The 8,444-nt window shown below is 40.8% G+C and overlaps 1 long non-coding RNA gene across 1 annotated transcript in view; it reads right to left on the bottom strand.

The window, feature by feature from the left end:
- Window positions 1-7,866: 7,866 nt before the first annotated feature.
- The window catches only part of LOC111439684, a 5,433-nt gene continuing 4,855 nt past the window's right edge, over window positions 7,867-8,444 (bottom strand). The window contains exon 2 of the long non-coding RNA XR_002709846.1: window positions 7,867-7,905. This is a non-coding gene — a long non-coding RNA (uncharacterized LOC111439684). The remainder of the gene's footprint in view (window positions 7,906-8,444) is intronic.

The following is an 8,444-nucleotide window of genomic DNA, read 5'->3' on the forward strand; positions in this document are numbered from 1 at the left end:
GATTGGCCATCGTAAAATTCTGATATTTAGTGTTAGACAGAATTTAAAGGAGCTCACTGCACTCTGATATTTCCTGTTTTACTTTTAAATCCTGTTCAACAAATCTTTCCGCAATCTTTCCTCTTCTTCTGTAATTATTTTTAAGAAGGTATTATTCAATTTTGTTAATCTATTTCTACTTCTCAATCTTTCCTTTTTATTTTTATTATTATTTTTCTTTTCAGTTCTGTATTTCTATCTCTATCTCATTCTTTCTTATTTCCTTCGTCTTCTTTCTGATTTAGTTAACAATTATATTCTTAGCTTTTAATTTAATCACTCATTTGGTTATATTCTTTTCCTATAATTCATATCAAATTACAACCTAAATCATTGCAACAATGCAGTAGATCTAAATCATTGCGACAATTTAATAGATCTAAAATATAATTGGTTTTGATTTCCTAAACTCATACCGAATTCTTTTCATTTAATCTCTGATTCAAAACTAAATAATTGTAACCAAATTAATATTATTTAATAAAATAAAAGGAAGATTTAACGTACTGACCTCTTCAAATGACATATCTCCTCCAGCGGAGCTAGCCTGCTTAAACCTTTTGTTTTCTTTTTCTATTTGTTTTTGTAGAAAGGAAGAATTCTGGGTAAATCTGCAGTTGTTTTTACAGAGAAGAGATTCGTGATTTGTTGCCAGATTTATTTTTAGGGGAGGAGTGGTGAGAGATTGAAGGAAGGAGGAGGGATGGTTAGGGGATGTTTTTCTTCTTTTAATTTTTATTTATTTATTTATTATTTTATTATTTTAACTATTTTTTTTTATAATTATTTTTATTTGTTTATTCATTTATTTATTTTTGGGCTATTACATATACCATATATATATCCCGTCCGGTATAGATTTGAAAATGTACTTTCTATTCTCTGTAATTCTCTCTGTACATACGTGAAGTCATCAATACAAAAAAATTCTTTTAGCCAGAGTTCTCCTTGCAATTTTGACTATCCCATTCTTTGTGTTCATCTAGATCGAGCGTGTGAGTTGTTGTGCGATCCTAACATGGCCATAATAGATTCCAAGTTCGATCTAAGAGTCATTCATCTTCTAACCAGCTCTTGGTTGGAATCAATCCGTTAAGTTAGCTTTCTCTGTGAGCGTTTTGCAAGGATTCTAGAAGGACCTCTAGCTTTGTAAATTCTAGCATTGTAGGCGCTTATCATTTACCACTTGACACAATGAAGGCAGCGGACTAGCGATTGTGCGGCACTCACTTTCCAGCGACAAGTGAGCTGAGCCAATTTGTTCTTGCGTCGCCTACGGCCAAGCGACGTACGATCGAGCCTCTAGCCTCGATTTTAAAAGAAGGTTTTAGAAAACAAGGAGAGAGAGAGATTTTGGAAAGAGACGTTATATAAGCAAGCAAGAGAAAGGTAACAAAGGCTTAGCATATATAACCAAGGTCTTTTCTTTTGGGCAATGAGTTTCTAATGTATTGGGCGTATCCGTTCTCTATTTATATGGATTCTTTTCGTACTAGCTTATCCGGTGCAGTTTACGCATGGCGAAAGGGAGCATTGATTGTAAGGGTCTTAGCTCCAGAATATTCAGACGAAAAACAAAGAAACTGAACTTCAACCCCGGACACTTTCTTGTAATCTAAGTATAAGGGATTCTTTCTCTTATCCTCTATATAGCTCGTCGTTGGTCCTTCGCAAGTACGCTCCGCGAGCACTGTACACCTTTCTTAGATGAGAACAGACGGGTGCCTCAACTAATAAGCAGAGTGAAACAAGAAAAGCAAGCGTGCTTTTACGTTAGACGATGCCACCTCCCACTTGACTTGAGTCCACCCGGCATAACCGCATTTCCACCAACCGACTCACTTGCCTCTCCCAAGGGGATGAGAACCCATGATTTGAATGCCTGGATCATGCCGAGAAGAGAAGGTGAAGAAAAGACTGTCGGAACCGATCGGAGGAGGATTTCAGAGCCCCCTTTACTTTATGGAGAAGTTAGAAGGAAGAGATAGAAAGGTTGGGCATCCCAGCTGTGCTGACGCAGTTGAGTGTGAATTCGATCCACCAAGAGTTGGAAGTGAAAGAAGTAGTAGAGTTAAGTAAGCAGCCTATTAACAGACAAGGGAATACAAGTGAAGCAGAGAACCAATGAGCGAGACCGATAGCTTCAGGGGAAGGAGATTCTCATACTAACTTTACTACCTTACCTTGTGATTGAGTGAAAGAAGTAGGAAGGAGCTTGAGGAGAAGAAGTAGTTATTTAGTTTACGATCTTTAATAAGGAGTTCCATCAGTCTAACGTAGAAATAGAGTACTTAACTTAAGGAGGATCAGTTAAGTAAAGAAAGTATAAGGCTCGAGGAGAAGAGACCGTAAGTAAAGGGTAGAAGGAGATAATTCATCTTCTTTTACCGACTGTATAGATAGGAAGGAAAAGGACTAAGGGTGAGGCAAGCAGCTAACTCCTTTCAAACAAAGCCTGTAACACCTCGTCCGTCGGGTCAGGTTCAGCCCATGGAATAGTTAAAGAGTGAAGTAGAATGACTAAATAAATAAATCAAAATAGGAGAGAGGGGAATAAATAGAGAGAGGTTACGGATAAAGAGTGAAATAGGAGCTTGACCTGATTCTCATCCAGCCTATAAGGTGGAAAGAGTTCAATCATCTCTTTGAAGTTACTCTCCCGTCAGTAAAGGGAGTAAGCCGGGTTCCAGATAAAGAGTGAAATAGGAGCTTTACCTTCTGAAAGAAGAATAGAATAGTCCAGGGTCGAAGACGCGAGACGAGAAAAGGGAGGAGAGGGTTTCTCTTTGATCAAGGTTACGGAGCGAAAGCTGCTCGACCAAGAGGTTCTGGAGTTCAATCTGGTTCCGAGGAGCTTGACCTCTTCTTCTCTTACAGTTCAATCAGTCTAAGGTTTAAGTAAGGTTTCGTCTCATTCATCTTTCTTACAGACAGACAGGAGAGGCAAAGAGGTCCATCAGGCCAATGCTGGGTTACTCTCATCTTCTTTATCTAGGCAAAGACTTAAACTTAGTGTAGTGCTTTGAGACCAATAAGGTAATCGAAACAGTGAGAGAAGGGGAAGGGGGTTTCTTCGTTTACAGACAGTTCCAGAAAGGAGAAGATCAAGAAGAAATAGGAAAAGGGGCGAAGCGGCTCGGCCTTACGGGAGAGGAGTTCATTCAAGAAAAGAAATAGGAAAAGGAATAGGAGTGAAAGAAGGTGAATGAGTTTATAGAGTGAAATCAGGTTCAGGTTCAGGCAAGGAAAGATAAAGAAAGGTTCAGGCAATGGACTTTACCGAGTTGGAGAGGAAAAGGGAAGAACTCGACCAATAGCGAGAGAGAGGAGTGAAGCCGAGCAGGTTCCGATTCAGTAATTCAGTGAAAGAAGGATTGAATGAATAAGATAATATAGGTTCAGTAGCAAAGGGAATAGGGGCGAAGGGAGAGGAGCGAAGCAATGAGAAACCCTAAAATAGTTAGTTCAACCCTTGTTTACAGTCGAGTAAATTAATTAGCTGCTTTAGCTGCCAGAGAGTCAGTCAAAGAGTGAAAGCAAGAAAGGATCAGAGAATAGTCTTTCCCGAGTTCAGTAGTTCAGTTCGTTCTGTCTCATGAATCTTGAGTGTTTACTGTTTCATTCATCTTTCGTCTTTCCTTCCAGTTCACGATCATTGATTCTTCTTTCGTTTCGTCTTTCCTTCCGAATGCATTACCTCGTGCTGAAGGAAAAGGTTTCGAGTTGAGTCTCATTCATCGGGAGTTTCGGCTTTGGTTACAGTTCAAGAATCAATAGGTGAAAGCAAGAAGGGAAGGGACAGGCAGTTCAACCGACAGGGGAAGGAAAAGAGTTTACAAGTAAGAGAGTCAGTCAATTCAATTAGATAGAATAGGTTCAGTAGTTCAGTCGAATTAATCAATCTTTCTTACAGGGGGGAGAGTAAGTGAAAGAAGGTTAGGGCTCCGGCTCCAGTTCAGTAGCTCAGGTAATATCTATCGGTTCAGTCTCAGTCATAACATAAGGAGTAAGGACTCTCTGGTAAGCTAATGAATTTCTTCTTGTCTTGCTTGAGTCTTGACTGACTGTTCCGTCTCACTATAAAGCCGAAAGAGGAATTAGACAGAACTCAATCACTTGTCCCTTCTTGACCTCACTCGGTAAATAGTAAATAACTAGGTCTTTATTTTCATCTTCTGCCCTGGCCTGTACTTACTTACGGTCTCTCATCTGTTCTTTCATTAAGGAAGTCAATCCTCAACATGAAAGACTCAAGGAAGAGAGTTGTAGAACTGAACCTGATTGAACAGTAAGACTGAAGATTCATTCCACTTTTGAAAGACTGAAGCAAGACAAGATTCATGGGACTGATTGAACGAGGTAAACTCAATCACTTTCAGAACCTGACGAGTCGACTCAATGAATTAGCTGCTTTGAAAAACGAAAGAAGATGTGAAAGGGTGGGTGAGACTAAACAGTGAAAGAAAGAAGGGGGAGAGTCAATTCCTTGCAGCTCCCGGCCCGCTCCTCTTCTTGTTACAATTCAATTAGAACTAGAAGGAAAAGAGAATGAATTGATTGAAGAATGAAAGAGAAAGAAGCTCCTTCCCCCCTATACGCTATTTATTCTTGAACGAGGGTGGTATAACTAGGTAAGCTGGATGAGAAGAGGGTCAAGCTCCTTTCCCTTAAGGTAAAGCTGCTTCGCTCCTTCACCTTCAAACAATACTCGATAAAGCTAGAAGAAGAACCTGCCTGCTGAACCTGACGAGAACTCAATTAGGGAGAGGAAAGAGACTGAATTACTGAACCTACCTACTTATTAATGATCCGAAAGAGTAAGTCAAGAAAGAGAGATAAGCTCCTTCCCCCCTATACGCTATTTATTCCCTGACTTGTAAGACTGAACTAAAGATGAATTATATCCTTGACTGTTCTAGAATAAATTCAGGAGTTAGCAGCTTTTCAATCCTCAACTCTCGAGAAATAGTAAGTAGTCTTTCTCCTGTTCCTATTCTTTTTCTATTGATTCTCAAATGAAAGATTCATTCTCATTCACCAATATTACCAGAAGTTATTGTGAGTTATTCGAGAGGTAAAGTAGCTAATGAATTTCCTCAACCTGATTTCACTCGGTAAAGCATATTCGTTTCCTCTCCATTCACCGATTATATTGGTTGAACAATTCCATTTCATGCACCTTAAGGTTTCACAATTCCATTTCCTTCGTTTCTTTCACTCTTTTTCCTCTTGTTTTCATCAGCTATTTTACTCAACTGTTTTTGTTCCGGTGCAGTAGCTCAGGTAATAAAGGTTCAGGTTCAGTCGCTGATCATCCATTTACCGAGTGTTTGAAGGCAAGGTCATATCGGTTCCGGATTGAATGAATTGAAAGAATAAATAGGGTCAGGTTCAGTCGCTTTACCTTCTTCTCATCCTTCCAACCTTCAGAACTCATTACCTCGTCAATAGCCCAAAAAATAGACAGAGGCGAAGTTCAATGACCTCAAAAATAGGGACGGTTCAGGTTCCGTAGAATGAAGAAAGAAGTTGCGGAGTCAACTCTCATTCATAAGCTTGAGTGTTTACAGTGTTTGATTTCTTATTCTTTTGTTTCCTGTAAAGGTTCAGTGGCTGCGGTATGCCTTTCGTGTAGTTTGCCAAATTTTTCACAGTTTTGTCTCTTATTACTGTTCGTAAGAACACTAAAATAAGATCAAGGAAGGCCCGGTTCTCCTCTCCTCACCTAAATCAGATTGAAGAACTGAGATGTTGAGCCCATGATCTATGTTATCAAAACACTTTACAATATCTGACTTAATGAGTTTCTCAACCAGACCCCAGCGCTGGACTTTTCCTAACCCAGCCTTTTACCCTAACCTAAAGAAGATTTCCAACTAACTCTAGAACAAATAAATCTCTTTTAAAGAGAATATTCAATAACTGAGAAAATGCATCCAACCCAATGGTATCGTATCAGCCTTGTTTGTTGGGCTGGCTAATGGCTCGCAGCTCCCCAGGTTTGTTTCGTTTGGGAATCCAGGTACATCGAGGAAAACGGCAAGGTAGAGTGAAAGAGTGCCCTTTTTCATTTTTTGCAATGTCTGTCCTGTCCCTTGGGCTTGGGTCGTTAGCTCCTTATAAATGGACTCTGTCTCCCAAAGATCATCCATTATTTTGACTAACTTATCCATTCCTTTTTTTGTGGATTACTCTCTTCTTCCCTCTTCAGAGTCAAAAAATCATGATTGAACTTCTAGCATAGTAGTAAGGTAAGCATTGACTTTCTTTCTTTTTTTCTTCTTGGCTGGTTCTGAACGCTGCTTGCTGGTTGGTAAACTAAGACAAATACAAGATGAACATTGTATCTCACCGTCTCTCATTCATTGTTACTCTTTTCTCCCGATTTGCATTACATTACTCTTTCTTACGCGGAAAAGAATGTGATCTGTCGTCCTCCTCCTAAAATCAATAGCATTTCGTCAAAATAGGCATATTACGGATCCCTCATTCCCGGGCGCAAAATGTTTCAAAAAAGGGCGGTGGCTGAGTTGGTTATACCAACTAACACTTTCTTTTAAAAATGCTGTCCTTCTGTCTGTCGAGATTGAAAACGCAGCAAATATTAAAGAAAGAGATCTAAATTGTGAATTGCTGTTTGAATCTGTGTATAAAGAGCACTTTGGCGAATATCGATTTGTCGCTAATATGTGTCTAAGGTACCCTCTTTCTTTTAGTTGCTCTCCGTATGGGTAAAACGTATACCCCCTTGTTTCGATTCGACAAAAGATTTTGTTTGCCGACTATATCCCTCCCTCTTTTTTTCTACTTGCCTTTGTTTTTTCGATAAGATCCCTAAAGTCAAGAAGTGCTGCTTCATCATTTTTTCCAATTCAGTGAAAATGGAGTCAATCTTTAAGTTACAACCGCCGTTCGTGGTCTAGCATCAGAGGTAGTTCCAACTCAGTCCATAGATCTTCTTGGGAAATTTCTGCCTGGGTTGGTTGCAGGATTGCGATGAGCTGGAGCTGCCGTCGACTTGCTAGCCTATGCTAGATTTTGAGCCTCCAAGCCCGCACATTCTTCGGCCCGACACAAGAAGCTTCCATTATCTCAATAAAGAAAGTCTAGTATAATTACGACACAAACCACTACTGAAACAGAAAGGTGACAAATCTGCCGTACTCTTTCCCAATCAAACAACAAAGCTATGTATTGTCCTATCCTTTTCACAGTTGAGAATTCCGAAGTGAAATTGCTTCTTTGCCTGTTCCGTTTGGAAGGTCGAAATAAGAAAGACATTAATTCCCTCCTTCTTTGTCTGTCAAGTACCCCCGATACACAAAATGCATTTCAAGTGATTAGGCGGGGACAGGATTCGAACCTACAGTCTTCAGGTCATGGGCCTGATGAGTCGACCAATTCCTCCACCCTGCTTCTTCTCTTCCCCTTATCTTTCTTTCACTATTCCTACCTCCGGTCTTTGTTTTTGTTTTGTTTGTTGCTTGACCAGACTGTCTGTCTCGAACCAGCGCTTAGTAAGCTAGGCCAAGGCCCCTTGTATAGGTTGGAGCTTCAAAGCGGACCAGATTCTTATCTTAGAGAAGAAAGGTTTTTTCACTTGGTTACTAGGGTTGGTTGGCAGCTAAATTCAGTGAGACCCCATAACATAAGAAAGTCGTGGAGTGCATAAGCCCCGGAGAGGAGCTACTTTCTTGTGGTAGTCATTTCTTTCGAATGAGCAAGTAGGGGGCGGCAACTAAAGAGGTAGCGAGACTGACCGCAATTGTAGGACTAGGTTTTCTTTCTTGCATTTGCTGTTGGTTATGGAAAGTGAAAGTTGTTTCATTTAGTACGAGATCACTTCACACCTCGCGTTGCTTACACCTCTCGCCTATTGAAGTTCTGTTCAAAAACCTCGTCTGAGAACTTGTATAGAAAAGGATTTCCCGTGGCGCTGCAGTTCTTCCATACCAACTTAGCTTCCCGGCGCTGCTATTGGCATAACAACCGGTACACCATAGGTTGGCCCAACCCAGTCCTCTCGTACTAGGGTTGGCTCCTCGCAGTTCTCCCTTTAACACCAATGGTAGATAGGAACCGAACTGTCTCACGACGTTCTAAACCCAACTCACGTACCACTTGAATCGGCGAACAACCGAACCCTTGGGACCTTCTTCAACCCCAGGATGTGATGAGTCGACATCGAGGTGCCAAACGACTCCGTCGATAAGAGCTCTTGGGAGTCATCAGCCTGTTATCCCCGGCGTACCTTTGATCCGTTGAGCGAGAGCCCTTCCACACGGAACTCCCGGATCACTATGGCCGACTTTCGTCTCTGTTCGACCAGTCGGTCTCATAGTCAGGCAGGCTTATACCATTACGCTCACGAGCCGAATCTTAGCTTGAGCCTACCTTCGCACACC

Source organism: Cucurbita moschata, unplaced genomic scaffold (genome assembly GCF_002738365.1).
Source record: "Cucurbita moschata cultivar Rifu unplaced genomic scaffold, Cmos_1.0 Cmo_Scf00101, whole genome shotgun sequence".
In the NCBI taxonomy this organism is placed as follows: Eukaryota; Viridiplantae; Streptophyta; class Magnoliopsida; order Cucurbitales; family Cucurbitaceae; genus Cucurbita; species Cucurbita moschata.